Raw genomic sequence first — 21,681 nt, 5'->3', positions numbered from 1 at the left:
CAGGTATGACTGTTTTTTTTTTCCCCCCCATGAACCATGGACCTTGCCGTTGGTGGGGAGGCTTGCGTGCCTCAGCGATACAGATAGCCGTACCGTAGGTGCAACCACAACGGAGGGGTATCTGTTGAGAGGCCAGACAAACGTGTGGTTCCTGAAGAGGGGCAGCAGCCTTTTCAGTAGTTGCAAGGGCAACAGTCTGGATGATTGACTGATCTGGCCTTGTAACAATAACCAAAACGGCCTTGCTGTGCTGGTACTGCGAACGGCTGAAAGCAAGGGGAAACTACAGCCGTAATTTTTCCCGAGGGCATGCAGCTTTACTGTATGATTACATGATGATGGCGTCCTCTTGGGTAAAATATTCCGGAGGTAAAATAGTCCCCCATTCGGATCTCCGGGCGGGGACTACTCAAGAGGATGTCGTTATCAGGAGAAAGAAAACTGGCGTTCTACGGATCGGAGCGTGGAATGTCAGATCCCTTAATCGGGCAGGTAGGTTAGAAAATTTAAAAAGGGAAATGGATAGGTTGAAGTTAGATATAGTGGGAATTAGTGAAGTTCGGTGGCAGGAGGAACAAGACTTCTGGTCAGGTGACTACAGGGTTATAAACACAAAATCAAATAGGGGTAATGCAGGAGTAGGTTTAATAATGAATAGGAAAATAGGAATGCGGGTAAGCTACTACAAACAGCATAGTGAACGCATTATTGTGGCCAAGATAGATACGAAGCCCACGCCTACTACAGTAGTACAAGTTTATATGCCAACTAGCTCTGCAGATGACGAAGAAATTGAAGAAATGTATGATGAAATAAAAGAAATTATTCAGATTGTGAAGGGAGACGAGAATTTAATAGTCATGGGTGACTGGAATTCGAGTGTAGGAAAAGGGAGAGAAGGAAACATAGTAGGTGAATATGGATTGGGGGACAGAAATGAAAGAGGAAGCCGCCTGGTCGAATTTTGCACAGAGCACAACATAATCATAACTAACACTTGGTTTAAGAATCATGAAAGAAGGTTGTATACATGGAAGAACCCTAGCGATACTAAAAGGTATCAGATAGATTATATAATGGTAAGACAGAGATTTAGGAACCAGGTTTTAAATTGTAAGACATTTCCAGGGGCAGATGTGGACTCTGACCACAATCTATTGGTTATGACCTGTAGATTAAAACTGAAGAAATTGCAAAAAGGTGGGAATTTAAGGAGATGGGACCTGGATAAACTAAAAGAACCAGAGGTTGTACAGAGATTCAGGGAGAGCATAAGGGAGCAATTGACAGGAATGGGGGAAATAAATACAGTAGAAGAAGAATGGGTAGCTTTGAGGGATGAAGTAGTGAAGGCAGCAGAGGATCAAGTAGGTAAAAAGACGAAGGCTAGTAGAAATCCTTGGGTAACAGAAGAAATATTGAATTTAATTGATGAAAGGAGAAAATATAAAAATGCAGTAAGTGAAACAGGCAAAAAGGAATACAAACGTCTCAAAAATGAGATCGACAGGAAGTGCAAAATGGCTAAGCAGGGATGGCTAGAGGACAAATGTAAGGATGTAGAGGCCTATCTCACTAGGGGTAAGATAGATACCGCCTACAGGAAAATTAAAGTGACCTTTGGAGATAAGAGAACGACTTGTATGAATATCAAGACCTCAGATGGAAACCCAGTTCTAAGCAAAGAAGGGAAAGCAGAAAGGTGGAAGGAGTATATAGAGGGTCTATACAAGGGCGATGTACTTGAGGACAATATTATGGAAATGGAAGAGGATGTAGATGAAGATGAAATGGGAGATATGATACTGCGTGAAGAGTTTGACAGAGCACTGAAAGACCTGAGTCGAAACAAGGGCCCGGGAGTAGACAACACTCCATTAGAACTATTGACGGCCTTGGGAGAGCCAGTCCTGACAAAACTCTACCATCTGGTGAGCAAGATGTATGAAACAGGCGAAATACCCTCAGACTTCAAGAAGAATATAATAATTCCAATCCCAAAGAAAGCAGGTGTTGACAGATGTGAAAATTACCGAACTATCAGCTTAATAAGTCACAGCTGCAAAATACTAACACGAATTCTTTACAGACGAATGGAAAAACTAGTAGAAGCCAACCTCGGGGAAGATCAGTTTGGATTCCGTAGAAACACTGGAACACGTGAGGCAATACTGACCTTACGACTTATCTTAGAAGAAAGATTAAGGAAAGGCAAACCTACGTTTCTAGCATTTGTAGACTTAGAGAAAGCTTTTGACAATGTTGACTGGAATACTCTCTTTCAAATTCTAAAGGTGTCAGGGGTAAAATACAGGGAGCGAAAGGCTATTTACAATTTGTACAGAAACCAGATGGCAGTTATAAGAGTCGAGGGACATGAAAGGGAAGCAGTGGTTGGGAAGGGAGTAAGACAGGGTTGTAGCCTCTCCCCGATGTTGTTCAATCTGTATATTGAGCAAGCAGTAAAGGAAACAAAAGAAAAATTCGGAGTAGGTATTAAAATTCATGGAGAAGAAATAAAAACTTTGAGGTTCGCCGATGACATTGTAATTCTGTCAGAGACAGCAAAGGACTTGGAAGAGCAGTTGAATGGAATGGACAGTGTCTTGAAAGGAGGATATAAGATGAACATCAACAAAAGCAAAACAAGGATAATGGAATGTAGTCTAATTAAGTCGGGTGATGCTGAGGGAATTAGATTAGGAAATGAGGCACTTAAAGTAGTAAAGGAGTTTTGCTATTTGGGGAGCAAAATAACTGATGATGGTCGAAGTAGAGAGGATATAAAATGTAGGCTGGCAATGGCAAGGAAAGCGTTTCTGAAGAAGAGAAATTTGTTAACATCCAGTATAGATTTAAGTGTCAGGAAGTCATTTCTGAAAGTATTCGTATGGAGTGTAGCCATGTATGGAAGTGAAACATGGACGATAAATAGTTTGGACAAGAAGAGAATAGAATCTTTCGAAATGTGGTGCTACAGAAGAATGCTGAAGATTAGATGGGTAGATCACATAACTAATGAGGAAGTATTGAATAGGATTGGGGAGAAGAGAAGTTTGTGGCACAACTTGACCAGAAGAAGGGATCGGTTGGTAGGACATGTTCTGAGGCATCAAGGGATCACCAATTTAGTATTGGAGGGCAGCGTGGAGGGTAAAAATCGTAGAGGGAGACCAAGAGATGAATACACTAAGCAGATTCAGAAGGATGTAGGTTGCAGTAGGTACTGGGAGATGAAAAAGCTTGCACAGGATAGAGTAGCATGGAGAGCTGCATCAAACCAGTCTCAGGACTGAAGACCACAACAACAACATGACTGTTTTATAAAACAAGGCATGGATTCCAGAAACTTAAATGCAGATACAACAGTTTCATATCAAGGCACTAGAAACTTCTTGAATTTTCTGTAACGTTCTAGAATGTTCTCCAGTATTCTCATTTTATACATCCACACTATATAAGATGTAATTTGATTTGGATATCATTCATGTTTGTATGAAAATTATCAATCATTGTATAATTTGTGGTTATTACCTGTGAATGTTTACCTTGCAGCTTGGTTGATTCCTTCAATCCATTGTTGAATCATTGCTGAAGTTACAACTTGTTATAGCTTCAAAGAATGGAAATATCGACCTAGAGCAGTGCACCACTGGTAAAATTAACAAGTCTGTGTGTCATTTAACTAATTTCACCAATGACAAATGCCTTCTGAAGTCAATTAGTGACCTCTCTGAGGAGGATCGGAATTTGCTGATTCAACGAGTTGGGTTTCATCTTGATTGTGATGCCAAAATGTGTTTACATCATAAAGCAGGTTTCAATATCTGCAGAAATCGTGCTGCAATCCATTTCAAAAGAAGAAGCATGTGTTCAACAAAGGTCTGCGTCCTATTGATGTTGCAACAGCTGACTTTTTTATACAACTTGCACCAGATGATGTTAAGCCTGGACAGAAGCTTTGCCCTGCTTGTAGAGTTGACATCAATGCAAAAAAGGCCAAGCCATTGCCATCACCAGAGCCTGATGAAAATGATGCTACAGTTGCTTCAGACAGCTTGAACTCTAGCTTGACAGCAATTGGTGTGTCACCACTAAAATTTCAGCATGTTTCAAACCAGGATTCTAATGGATATGCAAAACGAAAGATAAGGCAATTTCAAATGGTTGTGGTTACCAAAATTGCGGAAATTGGTGGGATTAAAGCAGATGATGTCATAGAACCGCAACCAGGCCAAAAATGCCACGATTGCTCTCCGTACAAAGTGCTCATCAATGAATTGAAAGCAAAGCTGGAGATGTCTTCAGCTTCTGAGAAAATTCAGATTTTAACTTTGGCCCCTAGCAGTTGGAGCATTAATAAAACGATGGAAGAATTCAACATGTCTGAGCGAAAGGTGAAAAGTGCCAGAAATCTGAAGGAAAAGGAAGGCATATTAGCGAAACCAGATCCAAAGCTCGGAAAGGCTTGGCAAGAAGATATTAAGGAAAGTGTAGCAAAACTATACGACAGTGATGAAGTCAGCCGAATCTACCCCAGAAAAAAGACTTTGTTGCTATGAGGACACCAGGTGGCCCAAAAGTTCATATGCAGAAACGTCTGCTGCTTTGTAACTTGCTTTGCCTATCAAGAATACTGCAGGCAAAATTTACCAGAAGTTGGCTCTTCCAAATTTTGTGAGCTCCAGCCAAAGTGGTGCATCACAGTTGGTTCAGCAGTAACACACGAACTTTGTGTTTGTACAACTCATTAAAATTTCAGGTTGATGCTAGCAGCGACTCCAGTTAAGGATGACTACAAGAATTTGTTGGCCAAAACGGTTTGCAATATGGATTCAAAAGATTGCATGCTCCGACGATGTGACCAATTCCCTGGATTAGAAGTCTTGGCAAGATTTGTAGAAGCTGCATTTGAAGGGAACGACACTGATGAAGCAATTGAATACAGGGAATGGATACACACTGACGGAGATACCCTGGGGACAAAGCAGTCAACGACTGAAGAATCTATCCAAAACATTGTGAGCAAAATTGTGAGTCTCTCATCTCATTACATAGCAAAGCATCAAAGCAACTACCTAAAAGAAACCAAAGAAAATCTAGAATGTGGAAAGCTGGTTGTTCTGATGGATTTTGCAGAAAATTATTAATTTATTGTGCAGGACGCTGTACAAGGCTTCCATTGAGAAAATGGTCAGGCCACATTACATCTAGTAGGTATTCATTGCAAGGCTTTGACTGGAATGATCGAGTCTCTTAGCTTCTGCATCACCAGAGATTACTTGCGACATGATACAGTTGCAGTCCATGTTTTCTGCTACAAGCTGATTGATCACCTGCAAACCCACTTTCAAGTGCATTTGAGCGATGGCTCAGCAGCCCAATACGAAAATTTCAAGAACTTCATGAATCTATGTCAACACTACACTGATTTTAGTATCAGTGCACAATGGAACTTCTTCGCCACAAGCCATGGAATGTCTCCATGTGATGGTATTGGTTGCACAACAAAGCGATTAGCAGCAAGAGCAAGTCTCCAACGGCCAACTTCAGATGAAATTCTAACACCAAGTGATCTATTCAGATTTTGTGACGAACAAGTTCAGGGAATCAAATTCCTTTTTATCACAAAGGACGAAGTTGATGCTGCAAGACCTTTGCAAGAAAGGAGATTTGAAAATGGTTGCACGGTTGCAAGGACCAGAGAAAACCAATGCTTATGAACCAATCGATGGAAAATGGTTAAAAATTAGCAGAGTTTCCAAAGACACAGTGTTATTTATTGCAAGTGTTGATCAATCAGCATACTTCTCGAGTGTTCCAATTGATAGCATCCAATCTGGGCAATGCATACCCTGCATTTATGGCAACAAATGGTGGATTGGAAACATCCGTGACACATCATTGGAAGAACGAGATGCCTTAGTCAGTTTCATGCATCCACATGGTCCAACCAACTCATTCCATTGGCCCCTAAGCAAGGACACCTGCTTGATCCCAGAGCAGCAGATAATCGGCATTTTGACAGCTCCAAGTGACAATTCCACGGGTCGGCGATACACTTACCCATCAGAGGTGCTGCAGAGCATTGAAGTGAATTTTAGAGCCACGAAAAGGGTTTCATGAACTCCGGCAACAAATTTATGATATTTGGTTGATTTTGTGAACTTATTGCTTTGTTATGTTCACAAAAATGTTATTTATTTGCTCATTTTCGTGTGCCATTCATTAAAGCTATTCTGTCAAGCACGCAGTATGCGCAAAAGCTAAGGTATCTTTGAAGCTAGCTTAAAAACCTTATATGGAAAATTGCCATTCTACTTTTTAATGTTCCTTGTAGAAAAAAATGAGCTCTTTCCAACGGTGTCAGTTAAAAGAAGATCAGAGATGGTACCCATATTAAAAACTGGTCCTGAAAAATGCTGCAAATATGCAATTTTCAATTTGACACACGGACCAGGGTCAATAAAATCAGCACTATATACTCATAAACGCTAATATTGCTGTAGCATAGTGAGCACCTAGTTGTTGGCTAGCAGCTCAAAAATCAAGCTCATAGCTGCTTTTCCGCTATAGTAAAAGATGCTTGAAGTCTGACTTAAAACTTTCGCTATAAATTTGACATGACACTTTCAGACCAAGTAGCATAAGGGATACCAATTTCTGAGCAATTTGAGTACTATAGCTGCATTTAGCACTAAACGTTGCACTAGTTTCCAAAAATCCAACATGATAGATGTCACAACAGATGCACAAAGCTATACCAAAGTTGGCCAAATTAATCACAACGTGCACTTTATGATTTGGTATGGGTTCAGTAAGGCGGCCCCAGCTCTGGAACCACTGAAAGAATTGAGCCAAAATTCTGCACAGTGACCTAACACATACATAAGTACACACATATACATTTTTAATAGAATCTGAGATGGTCGAGTGGGGATCGCTAGGACACTTGATGTGGAATGACCCTATAGGTTGACGCGTTTCTTGAAATAACATAGACGACAAACTGATTCGTATGTAATTTTCATTTTTAATAGTCCTAGACACCTTACTGTCATCAATTACAGTGTTCACTCAGCGAAATACATTCCATTTGTAGCAACTCCAGAAAAATTTACATTTCTCCTTCATTCCTTCCCGCCAGTCAAAACACAACCAAACTGCATCCAGTTAACACCGTGCTGCATACAATGTGGAACAGCAGGTAGCACCACTGGCTGCAGTGCTGCGGGTCGCTAGTTCAAACCCAGTCACCATAAAGTATTTGTTCTTTAGTATTTATCATTGCTGGAAGGATCTCGAAATTTCTAAAGTTTGTAATGTTTGCATATTCTGGAACATTCGAGGTTTGTAGAAACAGAAAAACTCTTCGCCAACGAGGGAGTTCTGTTCTGTCTATACATCGGTGTGGCCAACGGCCTTGTCACAGTTGCAACCCTGGTTCCCATCAGATCACTAAAGTTAAGCTTGGCTAACACTTGGATGGGTGACCATATGGGTCTGCAGAGCACTGTTGACAAGGAGGTTGCATTCGACCCTTGTGAGGCCAGCTGAGGAGCTACTTGATTGGGAAGTAGTGGCTCCAGTAATGGAAACTGACAACAGCAGGGAGAGTGGTATTCTGACCACATGCCTCTCCATGTCTGCAACCAGTGACGCCTATCGGCTGAGGATGGCACAGTAATTGGTCGGTACCGCTGTGGCCCACCAAAGCCTGTTTGGACAGAGTAGAGAGGAGTGTACAATCGTATCCATAACAAACGTGTTTTCGGTGCTGAGGGTTGTACTTCACTGACGAGCCTGCTTTCGGATTTGGACTTCATTGTGGTTATGATGTGACATATTTTACATGTTGACCTCGAGGTGCTTTCTCGTCTAAATACACCCCAAAAACATAACATTACTTGGATAATAATCTGATGGAAGCTTGTCTTGTAGATCAAAAACGATCTGCTAAGTTTTATTTTCATTCAGCAAGAAGTGGAAGCAGTTTTTCCATTCGTCTGTAAAGAATTCGCGTTAGTATTTTGCAGCTGTACTTATTAAACTGATAGTTTGGTAATTTTCACATCTGTCAACACCTGTTTTCTTTGGGATTGGAATTATTATATTCTTCTTGAAGTTTGAGGGTATTTCGCCTGTCTCGTACATCGTGCTCACCAGATGGTAGAGTTTTGTCACGACTGGCTCTCCCAATGCCGTCAGTAGTTATAATGGATTGTTGTCTACTCCCGCGGCCTTGTTTCGACTCAGGTCTTTCAGTGCACTGTCAAACTCTTCACGCAGTATCGTATCTCCCATTTCATCTTCATCTACATCCTCTTCCATTTCCATAATATTGCCCTCAAGTACATCGCCCTTGTATAGACCCTCTATATACTCCTTCCACCTTCCTGCTTTCCCTTCTTTGCTTACAACTGGGTTTCCATCTGAGCTCTTGATATTCATACAAGTAGCTCTCTTTTCTCCAAAGGTCTCTTTAATTTTCTTATAGGCAATATCTATCTTACCCCTAGTGAGATAAGCCTCTACATCCTTACATTTGTCCTCTAGCCATGCCTGCTTAGGCATTTAGCACTTCCTGTTGATCTCATTTTTGAGACGTTTGTATTCCTTTTTGCCTGCTTCATTTACTGCATTTTTATATTTTCTCCTTTCATCAATTAAATTCAATATTTCTTCTGTTACCCAAGGATTTCCAGCCCTTGTCTTTTTACCTACTTGATCCTCTGCTGCCTTCACTACTTCATCCCTCAGATCTACCCATTCTTCTTCTACTGTATTTCTTTCCCCCATCCCTGTCAATTGTTCCCTTATGCTCTCCCTGAAACTCTGTACAACCTCTGGTTCTTTCAGTTTATCTAGGTCCCATCTCCTTAAATTCCCACCTTTTTGCAATTTCTTCAGTTTTAATGTATAGTTCATAACCGATAGAGTGTGGTCAGAGTCCACATCTGCCCCTGGAAATGTCTTACAATTTAAAACCTGGTTCCTAAACCTCTGTCTTACCATTATATAATCTATCTGATACCTTTTAGTATCTCCAGGGTTCTTCCATGTATACAACCTTCTTTTATGATTCTTGAACCAAGTGTTAGGTATGATTAAGTTATGCTATGTGCAAAATTCTACCAGACTGCTTCCTCTTTCATTTCTTACCCCCAATCCATATTCACCTACTATGTTTCCTTCTCTCCCTTTTCCTACTCTCGAATTCCAGTCACCCATGACTATTAAATTTTGGTCTCCCTTCACTACCTGAATAATTTCTTTATCTCATCATACATTTCTTCAATTTCTTCGTCATCTGCAGAGCTAGTTGGCATATAAACTTGTACTACTGTAGTAGGCGTGGGCTTCGTGTCTATCTTGGCCACAATAATACGTTCACGATGCTGTTTGTAGTAGCTTACCCGCACTCCTATTTTTTTATTCATTATTACTCCTACATTACCCCTATTTGATTTTGTATTTATAACCCTGTATTCACCTGACCAGATGTCTTGTTCCTCCTGCCACCGAACTTCACTAATTACCACTATATCTAACTTTAACTTATCCATTTCCCTATTTAAATTTTCTAACCTGCCTGCCCGATTAAGGGATCTGACATTCCACGCTCCGATCCGTAGAACGCCAGTTTTCTTTCTCCTGATAACGGCGTCCTCTTGAGTAGTCCCCTCCCGGAGATCCGAATGGGGGACTATTTTACCTCCGGAATATTTTACCCAAGAGGACGCCATCATCATTTAACCATACAGTAAAGCTGCATGCCCTCGGGAAAAATTACGGCTGTAGTTTCGCCTTGCTTTCAGCCGTTCTCAGTACCAGCACAGCAAGGCCGTTTTGATTAGTGTTACAAGGCCAGATCAGTCCATCATCCAGACTGTTGCCCCTGCAACTACTGAAAAGGCTGTTGTCGCTCTTCAGGAATCACACGTTTGCCTGGCCTCTCAACAGATACCCCTCCATTGTGGTTGCACCTACGGTACGGCTATCTGTATCGTTAAGGCACGCAAGCCTCCCCACCAACGGCAGGGTCCATGGTTCATGGGGGGATGAGGTCAGTAGGCTCACCGAAATAAAACGAAGGAAGAAGCGTCAAAATCAATGGACAAGGGAAAATAGAGAGAAATAGGAGTAACGAATCGAATTGGGTGACGTATATGGTGAAAAGGTGGAATATTGATGAATAATTCCCTCACGCCTCGTAAAATTGTTTGAGAAGTACGTAATCTTGGTTAAGGTTCAAATGGTTCAAATGACTCTGAGCACTATGCGACTTAAGTTCTGAGGTCATCAGTCGCCTAGAACTTAAAACTAAATAAACCTAACCAACCTAAAGACATCACATACATCCATGCCCGAGGCAGGATTCGAACCTGCGACCGGAGCGGTCGCTCGGTTCCAGACTGTAGCGCCTAGAACCGCACGGCCACTCCGGCCGGCTTGGTTAAGGCAGATGATCAGTTAACAGATAAATACAGTCATCAAAATATATGTTATAACAACACAGTTTTCTAATTATATGTGTGAGAAAGCAAAATGAACAAATGACTTCTTTAGCATACTAATCCGTACGATAACCGAACCTTATGAAGATAGAACTTACAAAAGTAATTAGATTTTCTAAATAATGCAACATCTAAAATATTAATGTAAATTACAAACTAGCCCAATATGTGACTATTTAAAAATATATGTCGGTTTTAAAACATAATAGCTATGGTTTATATATAAAAAAGAGAATGGCAAATTTTGTGATTCATGCTTAATAGTGAAGTAAAATGTCACAATTGTCTGATGTAACGTATTGCGAATAACCTTTTTGAAAAGGTTAATAACAATTTTTCAAATACTAAATTGGAATAAAATTGGAAAAGAAATTCTTTCTCGTAACTTCTCAATTGTTTATTTGAACTATAGAAGGAAAGTAGAACACAGAACGTGTTTAGTCCTCCCTTAGATGTAAGTTAAGAACAAAGCTTAGGCTATGTTACCTGTTTCCCTGGGACATGGAGGCTTGATGAAAGTCAGCCTACAAGCTGCAGTGGAGAAGGAAGCGAGGACACGATCTACAGTAAACCCACCCCTTTCTCTTTGTTACTGTGAAGAACACCAAAGTAACTTCCCATCCTCCACCTCTAATGTTTTAGTGAAAGTGGTTCCTATGGACGCTTACAGTTGTGCCTACGATTGTGATTAAATAAGTGAGTACTGTAAAGAAAAGTGAAATCTTTTGTTTCTCTTTCAGGTAAAGACTGATAAATTTAAATCACAAATGTAATTCTGTAATAATTGAAAATTTTATTTCATCTTTCTGTGTACATGATTTCTAAAAGAAGTCGATTATGTCATGTTTTATGTGAATGTGGTTAATTTTCTGAGTGCAGTATTTAGGAATATTGCTAAAATGAGTTTCATTTAAAAGATATCACCTACAATAACATCACCTGTTTCTAAAGATTAATTTTCTTCAAAAATAATTTTTTTCTCAAGAATAAATAGGGGGTGATGTGGCGAAACAAGCGCTGTATCATTTGAGAGGTACAGAGGCGAGCGAGTGTGCCAGGACTTACCCCAATTCATTGCTAGTAGCGCCACGTCATCACAGCGCGTCTGTGCGTAGCATACAGAGTATTGCGCCATGATATAAGAATGAAATTGAGAATTAAAGTAGCTTTCCCAAAGTTTGTCAACATATGCTTCAGTATATTAATGTTAAAACTGTTAGAGCTCAGAATGCTCAGATTAAAATGTTTCACTAAATACAGTGTTTTATGTAAAAACAAGTGGTGCTATATATTATAGCTAGAAAGCCAGATATAGTTCAAAATGTACATATGTGTGTCGCAATCAACTGTTACAAGTTCCAACTTCCTTGGAGCAATATTTTGGCCAAAAAAGGCCTTTTTACGAAAAATTGAAGGCGCTAAATATTAGACTCAGAAAGATGAAAATCGGTATGAGGCTTCAGTTTGATATAAAAACATTAACTAAGTGACCCCATTAAGCTGCCTCTAATAGTTTTCAAGTCATTTACTAAAAACTGAATCTGGAACAAAAAGTCCTTATTTGTAATAGATTAATTATCATTTATATTAATGATAGAAACAGAACTTGATTACATCCATTAAATGGTAAAGCTATAATAAGTTTCAAGACCCTGATGTAAATAACAATCAATACAAGGTCTCTTAAATAAGTAGTTCAGAGTTCATGTTCTACTGTCGGTTCCGTTCTAAATATTCTAGCCAGCAAAGTTAAAATGCAGTCGAGTTACAACTTTCTCTGTAATTAAAGCCAACTTAACTCCATTCATACATAACTACCAAGATTGTAAATTGATTAATGACCGAGTTAATTAATAATACGTGTCCGAGAAAGCGGCCAGTTATGTGCTACTACATTGGCGTAGAGCTGATGACGGCAGGTGTTCCATTCGGCCGTCCGCTGCGTCCATGTACAAGGTGTTTATAAAAGAAATATCGGGGTTTTAACGCTTTATAATATTTATTACATTAAACTTACAGTTATAAATGATATGTCAAATGAAAGAGCAACTGAGTAACAGTTGTGTTTGGCACCAGTGCGCATGCGCAGCGTGCAATGTTTCCGCCGCAATCCGCTAGACATTGGTTGAACTTCACTGTACCCAAGCGCTGGATAGGCCGCAAGGGGCCCAATGACAGCGCTTGCTTTGCATGACTTCCACATTCACCCGACCTAACGCCATGAGATTTTTTCCTTTTTGGGCCTTATCAAGGATCGTGTGTACGGGCTTTCCTCTACCAGCAGACCTCCCTGAATTAAGAAACCGGACTGAAGCAGCTGTTGCGGTTTTTTAGGTTAGACAGTCTCAGGAAAGATCAAAAAGGGCTCCAGTCTCAAAGGGTACAGGGCAAAGAAACGACAAGAATCGACCAAGCAACAGTCGGCATTGTAGTTGCAAATTGTCGTAGCTGTGTTGGAAAAATACCAGAGCTTCAAACGATGATAGAAAGCACTAAAGCTGAAATCGTTATAGGAACAGAAAGCTGGTTAAAGCCGGAGAAAAATTCTGCTGAAATTTTTACAGAGGCGCAAACCGTGTTCAGAAAGGATAGATTAAATAAAGTAGGTGGTGATGTGTTTGTGTCTGTTGGTAGTAGTTTATCTTGTAGTGAAGTTGAAATAGATAGTTCCTGCGAATTACTATAGGTAGAGGTCATACTCAACAGCCGTATCAAAATAATAATTGGCTCCTTCTACCAACCCCCAACTCAGATGATAAAATAGCTGAACGGTTCAAAGAAAACTTGAATCTAATTACTAATAAGTACCCCAGTCATACAGTTATAATTGGTGGAGACTTCAATCTACCCTCGATTTGTTGGCGAAAATACATGGTAGACACAAAACATCTTTCGAAATTGTACTAAATGCTTTCTCTGAGAATTACTTTGAACAATTAGTTCATGGGCCCACACGAATTGTAAATGGTTGCGAAAACACACCTGACCACTTAGCCACAAATAAGCCTGATCTAATAGAGAGCGTCATGACGGATACAGGGATTAGTGAACACAAGGTCATTGTAGCTCAAAACCATATCAACCAAAACCACTAAAAATAAACGCAAAATATATCTTTTTAAAACAGCAGATAAAAATTCGCTTGATGCCTTCCTAAGAGAGAGTATCCATTCCTTTCAAGCTAATTATGTAAGTGTAGACCAGATATGGCTCAAATTCGAAGATTCAGTATCGACAACAATAGATAGATTCATACCGCATAAGTTAATAAGTGACGGGACTGATCCACCATGGTACACAAAGCATGTCAGAACACTGTTGCAGAAGCAACGAAAAAAGCATGCCAAATTCAGAAGAACGCAAAATCCCCAAGACTGGCTAAGTTTCAAGGAAGCTGGAAATATAGTTTGGACGTCAATGCGAGATGCTTTTAATAGTTTTCACAATGATACATTGTCTCAAAATATGGTAGAAAACCCAAAGATATTCTGGTCGTATGTACAGTACACCAGTAGCAAAAAAACAGTCAATACCGTCACTGCGCGATAGCGATGGAAATGTTACCGATGACGGTGCCACTAAAGCGGAGTTACTAAATACAGTTTTCCGTAATTCATTCACAAAAGAAGATGAAGCAAATATTCCAGAATTCGAAACCAGAACAGCTGTTAGCATGAGTGACATAAAAGTAGATATCTTAGGTTTTGCGAAACAACTCAAACCACTTAAGAAAGGCAAGCCTTTCTGTCCAGATGGTATACCTATCAGGTTTCTATCAGATTATGCAGACACAATAGCGCGTTTCTTAGCAATCATATACAACCGCTCACTTGATGAAAGGTCTGTTCCTAAAGACTGGAAAGTAGAGCAGGTCACATCAATATTCAAGAAAGGAAATAGGAGTAACCCATTGAATTACAGGCCCATATCACTGACCTCAATTTGCAGTAGGATTTTGGAGCATATACTGTACTCGAACATTATGAATAACCTTGAAGAAAATGATTTTATGAAACATAACCAACACGGATTCAGAAAATATCATTCTTGTGCTCTTTATTCCCATGAAGTAATCAGTGCTGTCGACAAGGGATCTCAGGTCGATTCCATATTCCTAGATTTCCGGAAGGCTTTTGATACCGTTCCTCAGAAGCGACTATTAATCAAATTGCGTGCATATGGAGTATCGTCTCAGTTGTGTGACTGTATTCGTGATTTCCTCTCAGAGAGGTCACAGTTCGTAGCGATAGACGGTAAATCATCGAGAAGAACAGAAGTGATATCTGGCATTCCGCAAGGTAGTGTCATAGGCCCTCTGCTGTTCCTGATTTACATAAAAATCTAAGTGATAATCTGAGCAGCCCCCTTAGACTGTTTGCAGATGACACTGTAATTTACCGTCTAGTAAAATCATCAGACGATCAATTCCAATTACAAAATAATCTAGAGAGAATTTCTGTATGGTGCTAAAAGAGTCAATTGGTACAAAACAAAGAAAAGTGCTAGGTCATCCGCATGGGTACTAAAAGTAATCCGATAAATTTTGGGTATACGATTAATCGTACAAATCTAAGGGCTGTCAATTCGACTAAATACCTAGGAATTACAATTACGAGCAACTTAAATTGGAAAGACCACGTAGACAATATTGTGGGGAAGGCGAAACAAAGACTGCGCTTTGTTGACAGATCACTTAGAAGATGCGACAAACCCACTAAAGAGACAGCCTACGTTACACTTGTCCGTCCTCTGCTGGAATATTACTGCGCGGTGTGGGATCCTTACCAGGTAGGACAGACGGAGGACATCGATAAAGCGCAAAGAAGGGCAGCCCGTTTCGTGTTATCACGCAATAGGGATGAGAGTGTCACTGATATGTTACGCGAGTTGGGGCGGCAGTCACTTAAACAAAGGCTGTTTTCTTTGCGGCGAAATCTATTTACGAAATTTCAAACACCAACTTTCTCTTCCGAATGCGAAAATATTTTGTTGACACCCACCTACGTAGGGAGAAATGATCATCATAATTAAAAAAGAGAAATAAGAGCTCGAATGGAAAGATTTAAGTGTTCCTTTTTCCCACGCGCCATTCCAGAGTGGAATGGTAGAGAAGTAGTATGAAAATGGTTCGATGAACCCTCTTCCAGGCACTTAAGTCTGAATTGCAGAGTAACCATGTAGATGTAGATGTAGATGTTGCTACAATCACTGAAGACACACTTATCAACGTTTGGGAAGAACTCTGCTATAGACTTGATGTGTGCCGTGTGACAAATGGTTCTCACATTGAACATTTATAAGGTTCTTGGTAAAACTGTTTGAGTTCCTCTTTCATTTGTCATATCATTTAAAACTGTAAGTCTAATATAATAAATATTATAAAGCGTTAAAACCCCGATATTCATTTATAAACACCCTGTATAAATACGGCCAGAGAAGCACTTAGCACCTAGCTACCACTCTGACCGCGCCCGTCAAACTTACTCGCTGTATCGGATGACGTCACAGCCAGGCAGGCTGCTGCTAAACGCGTTTTCGGTACAAATAGGAAGTGAACTTGCGAGGACTGTACACCGTCCTGGATCGTTTTAGATTTCACGGAAGTAACTGTTTGTAACAAAACCGCGTGGCGAGATTGTTTTCCACTTTTGTGGCGTGCAATTGGTTGGTTGGTTGGTTTTGGGGAAGGAGACCAGACAGCGTGGTCATCGGTCTCATCGGATAAGGGAAGGATGGGGAAGGAAGTCGGCCGTGCCCTTTCAGAGGAACCATCCCGGCATTTGCCTGGAGTGATTTAGGGAAATCACGGAAAACCTAAATCAGGATGGCCGGACGCGGGATTGAACCGTCGTCCTCCCGAATGCGAGTCCAGTGCCTAACCACTGCGCCACCTCGCTCGGTGGCGTGCAATTAACCTTGATGATTAGGAGTCAGGGTGAAAGACCATTTAATTGGAACTCACCGTCGCCTCTGAACTGCTCATAATGCTGTTTATGATAGAGACATTATTATTATTATTATTATTATTATTATTATCAGGACCATTACTATGTCTGTGCGTGTGAACTTTTACTGAATATATTAGTAGTTAGAACTCAAAACTTTTATGTATAATCATGGTTCCTGATCCCGCTGTGTAAATAGGAACTAGAAACACTTTTTTCAGTGAGCACAAGAAGAATGTGGACTTGCAGACTGGAAACTATGTCAGTATGTTCTCCATCGCTTTCTGGCTGACCGCAAAAATAGTTTTCAGGCACCCGTAAAAGACGGCAAATATACTACGTAAATTATTAACCCACCGCCCCACACTACCTTAATGCGTTCTGTACTGGACATTTCTTTTTCCAACACTGACAAAGGAATTTCAGTTCAGTAGACAGAATTTTAGTAGTAGAGGGTGTTATCTCTAATGGAATAGAAGTATTTCTTTCTGGAAATGATGTATGCTCCACACAGCTTTTCTTAGAGCTCAAACAGTGATTTGAGGAAAACCTTTGTCCTCAAACACTTGAAAGAGGCATCTGAGTACAGAGTCCATTGCATCAGCAGTTGACAGGTTCTCCCAGAATAGTGGTGCACTGAATCTGCAACACACTTTCACTGTTTGCAGGCCGACAAATCTGTAAGGTATCTTGCGCGTTTGCACCAGGTTTTATGAAGCCTGTAGTTTCGAATCCACAATGGAAACTCTATTTTCGATTATACCTGTACGATAGATGTCAAAAATTTAAACTGATTTATTTGCCTGTAAACAACTGCAGTATTGTATAAAGCATCGTCAGTATATACATAGTCAACGGCTGTGCTGAGGTTGATACTGTAGTTCCCATTAGATCGCTGAAGTTCAGCACTATTGGGTGTAGCCAGTACTTGGAGGACTGACAGTATGTTCCATGCTGTTGACAATTTCCCCTTTCCCTTTATGGCAGAGGCCCCAGAAGTGTCGGTTGCGTCAATCTCCTGATCACCAGTCTTCGCGCCAATGCCTTGAATTAAATTGCAAACCTCGCTGCACCGTTTCACGAAGTGAGAGCTTGTGACACTGTTGATGGTGACTGTCGTTGGATGGGAATGTTAAGCTTAGCTGCTCCTTTGGCGCTGTCTTCTGCCAGGAGAAAATTCCTTTTGCCACAGGAGATTTTCCTCAAAACAGTATACCACAATTTAAGTGTGTATAGAAGAAGACATAGAATCCCATAAGTATGATTCTTTACTTACACAATCCTTCAGTTTCCTTAGGAGACATAAAACTGTTGGCAATTTACTGCAGAGTTTTACTGTTTGGGCATTCCAGCATGATTTACATCGAGGTAGGTGCCAGACAATTTTACACAGTACTTAAGTTCATTTTCTCCATTATTAATATTTCTAAGGGTAAATATGACATGTTCAATATTATTGTTATTTAATTTCAACCTATTTCCCTGGAACCTCTGAGCTGCCTTTCATATCATGTAGTTGTTCATTTCTTCGACAACACTCACATAATTATGTGATCTAGTAAAATTTGTGTCACTGGGATACATCACAGATTTACAAGGTAATAGGTTGGACAGGTGATTCCCCTAGGCCAATTGTCCCCACTTGGAACTAACTACCCACCAAGAGGCTCAAAAAATGGTTCAAATGGCTCTGAGCACTATGGAACTTAACTTCTAAAGTCATCAGTCCCCTAGAACTTAGAACTACTTAAACCTAACTAACCTAAGGACATCACACACATCCATGCCCGATGCAGGATTCGAACCTGCGACCGTAGCGGTCGCGCGGTTCCAGACTGTAGCGCCTAGAACTGCTCGGCCATACCGGCCGGCCACCCACCAAGAGCTACAATGTAATTTTCTGACGGATAACGTCAAAAGGGTTCAACTGTATTTCATTCATGAACCTAAATTTTTGTAATAGATCACTACTGTTATTTCCATTGTTTCATTCCAACGTTTTCTTTCAAATACTGATATTAATGTGTAACAATATGTGATGAGGCCTACAGTTGGTGTAACAACTGTATGAAGAACATCTTCCTCACATAGTACTTTGTACCATGAATCTATACCATACCATGAATCTTTGTACCATGAATCTACAAAGTGTGATCTAAAAGTTTCCGTTTGAGGGCGTTGCTGTAGCACATATGCAACGTAGTGTCACTCCAATGCGGATATATATGCACCGACATAAGTAGGCAAGGGATTAGTGGGGCATTCGTGTCTTTCTTGTGTGAGTCGGGCCGGCTCAAGCCCGAGTGCCGCCCGGTGCGAGCTGCTAAATTGCCGCCCCGTGTTTTTTTTTTTTTTTTACGAAATATTTGTGGAATTTTATTTAAACAAATCTGCAGGAAATGTCAGCAATCGATCACAATTTTTGTTTTAAGATCTACCTAGGTTTCGGCCACTGAGTGGTCAGTCTCAAGGCTTTTAATATGTGCTTACATGTAAACCGTCATGTTGACAGTTACGTTCAGCATGATGGTATAGATGTAAACATAACTCAAAGCATTGAGAATAGCCACACTGTCCCGAAACCTACGTGGATCTGGAAAATAAAAACACAAATTGCGACTGATTGGTGACTTTGTCTACAGATTTGTACAAAACAGTCGCTGGTCACCAGCTCAAAAATGGAGTCAAACCTGATTAAAGAAATCTAGCTAATTTTAATAAGCCTTGTGAATTTACAAAAATGTTCAAGTCTGTGTGAAATCTTATGGGACTTAATTGCCTAGGTCATCAGCCCTTAAGCTTACACACTGCTTAACCTAAATTATCCTAAGGACAAACACACACACCCATGCCCGAGGGAGGACTCGAACCTCCGCCGGGATCAGCCTCACAGTCCATGACTGCAGCGCCCCAAACCGCTCGGCTAACCCCTCGCGGCATGAACTTCCAGTTAACGTAAATAAACATTTTTAAATGGTTGTGAACAGATAATGTATTCAACGGAAAACAAACTATATTTACAATTTAACGGTAATTTGGTTTGAACAATAATATTTACAATAACTATTTAATGTTGAACAAAATAAGAAACAACACAGTAAATAACCAACACACTGATCATAATACAAAAATTTAAAAAAATACTACACAAATCGAACCTTCCTGCCTTATGCTTGTGCAAACTCTTTCACACGATGTGTGTAATTTTAGTCCTCGGCAAGCTCGTGCCCAATCGATATTGTTGCAAGATCATTCAAACGAGTTCGGCTCACATTTGATCAGAGGTATGTCTTTATCAATTTCAGTTTTGAGAAACCCCTCTCTCCACTCGCAACTGTCACTGGGAATGTTAGGAGAATTCTCAGAGCAATGTTAACATTAGGGCAAAAATTATATCTTCCTATAAACTTCAGAGTCTCTTTTGGACCTATTCCAGGTTTCAACAATGTTGAAAGCACTTTTAGTTCTTCCCTCCAGTGCATCAATGTCGCTTGACTCATGATCTTGCAAAATCGCTGCGAGGTTTCTACACTTTGTGTCCAGGCTGTCAGAAGATGCGTTCTTCAGCTCGCTAATGTCGTAGAGAAAATCAAAATAATCGCAATGAGATTTCAGTTGATTGAAGCTCTCATCCAGAGACGTGGTTACTATATCTGAAAGATAATAGTAGAATTCAATCTTGTAACGTTTTGTTGGGTCATCTATTGTCTCATCCCTTCCTCCATAGGTAAAGTGTATTGGCTTCTTACTTCGTCGCCGGAAAACGCTTATCCGTGGTAACGTTAGATCTTCTAGCTCTAATTCTGTAGCCAATTCTTTGGAATCCGTCAAGAAAGACACAAACTTTTCTTCTGTTCTGCAGGACTCAAAATATGCTTTCATTTTTTCAAGCATTTCCACGCCTCAGAAACATTTATGTCAATGGTCTGGAGGGTCTTACTGACTACACTGAGGTGAAGCAGAACGTCGTACCAGATTACCAGAGGAATGAGAAAGGTGTAATTTTTTATTTGACTCGCAAGTGACGTTGCGTCGTGAGTGGTCATGCCATCGAATTCTTCTGATATCTGAACCAGTGCATCATAAACGCCTCCAGTTTGAAATCTCAGGGGAGTAAGTGCATCGATGCGACTTTCCACCTAGTATCGCTCAGTGGCTTCAGCGACAGGTTAGGCAGATACTTCTTCAAGACATCCCAACGTCGAACGGAGGACGAGAAGAAGTCATACAAGCTTTTCACTGTCGAAAACATGGAAACAGCATATTTAGAAGACATAGCGACATCGTTTATAACAAGATTCAATGAGTGACTGCTACATGGTACGTAAAATGCTCTCTTGTTCAAACCTGAAATTCTTTTCTCGAGATCAGACTTCTTTCCTTTCATGTTTGCCCCATTGCCGTATCCTTGCCCCCTTATATTACACAATAGGAATTTTTTATCTTCCAAGAACTTGAGTACGACCTGTGTCAAAGTGGAGCTTGAAGAATCGGGCACTGACAGAAATCCCAGGAAATGCTCCCTAATTCGGCCATCGTATACCCTGTCGAGTCTTGTCTTCTGGACGAAACGTACCACAACTGTTATTTGCTCAACTTTTGAAATATCTGGTGTGCAGTCCAGAATTATACTGCAGTACTTTGCAGATTTCATCATTAATAGAATGTTGTTGGTTATAGATGATCCAATAAGATGAATTATTTCATTCTGTGTTTCTTTTCCAAGATAATGATGACCCTTGTTCTCACCTTGCTTTGTTCTGTGCAGGTGCTTCATCATCACAGTGTCGAACTTTCCGAATAATTCAACGAGTTTCAAGAAGTTTCCGTTGTCAGGCTGAAAGAGTGTATCTGTACTTCCTCTCAAAGGCAGACGTTGCCGCCCCAGGAAATGAATTATTGCTATTAAGCGCTCAAGAAAATTTTTCCAATGTTCGCTATCAGTATTCAGAAGCCTTTGGTGATGGGCGTCGACAGTTTGTGACTTTTGCAGTCCCTTGGAAAACACGACCCAATATTTATGTGAATTCAAATGCTCGGTAGACTTCCCGTGACTTTCGAGATGCGAAGCAACCTGCCGCCAGTCGCTTACACCGTTCTTTTCAATTTTTTCTGTAGATGACGAAAAAAGTTTGCAACAAAAGCAGAACACAGCTTCCTTGCTCTTTGAGTACACCAACCAATGTCGATCTGCTTCTTGTAAATTCTTCAAAGAATAG

The sequence above is a fragment of the Schistocerca americana genome, chromosome X (genome assembly GCF_021461395.2).
Source record: "Schistocerca americana isolate TAMUIC-IGC-003095 chromosome X, iqSchAmer2.1, whole genome shotgun sequence".
Lineage (NCBI taxonomy): Eukaryota > Metazoa > Arthropoda > Insecta > Orthoptera > Acrididae > Schistocerca > Schistocerca americana.
The sequence above is the reverse complement of the archived record's forward strand: the minus strand, read 5'-3'. Positions refer to the sequence as shown.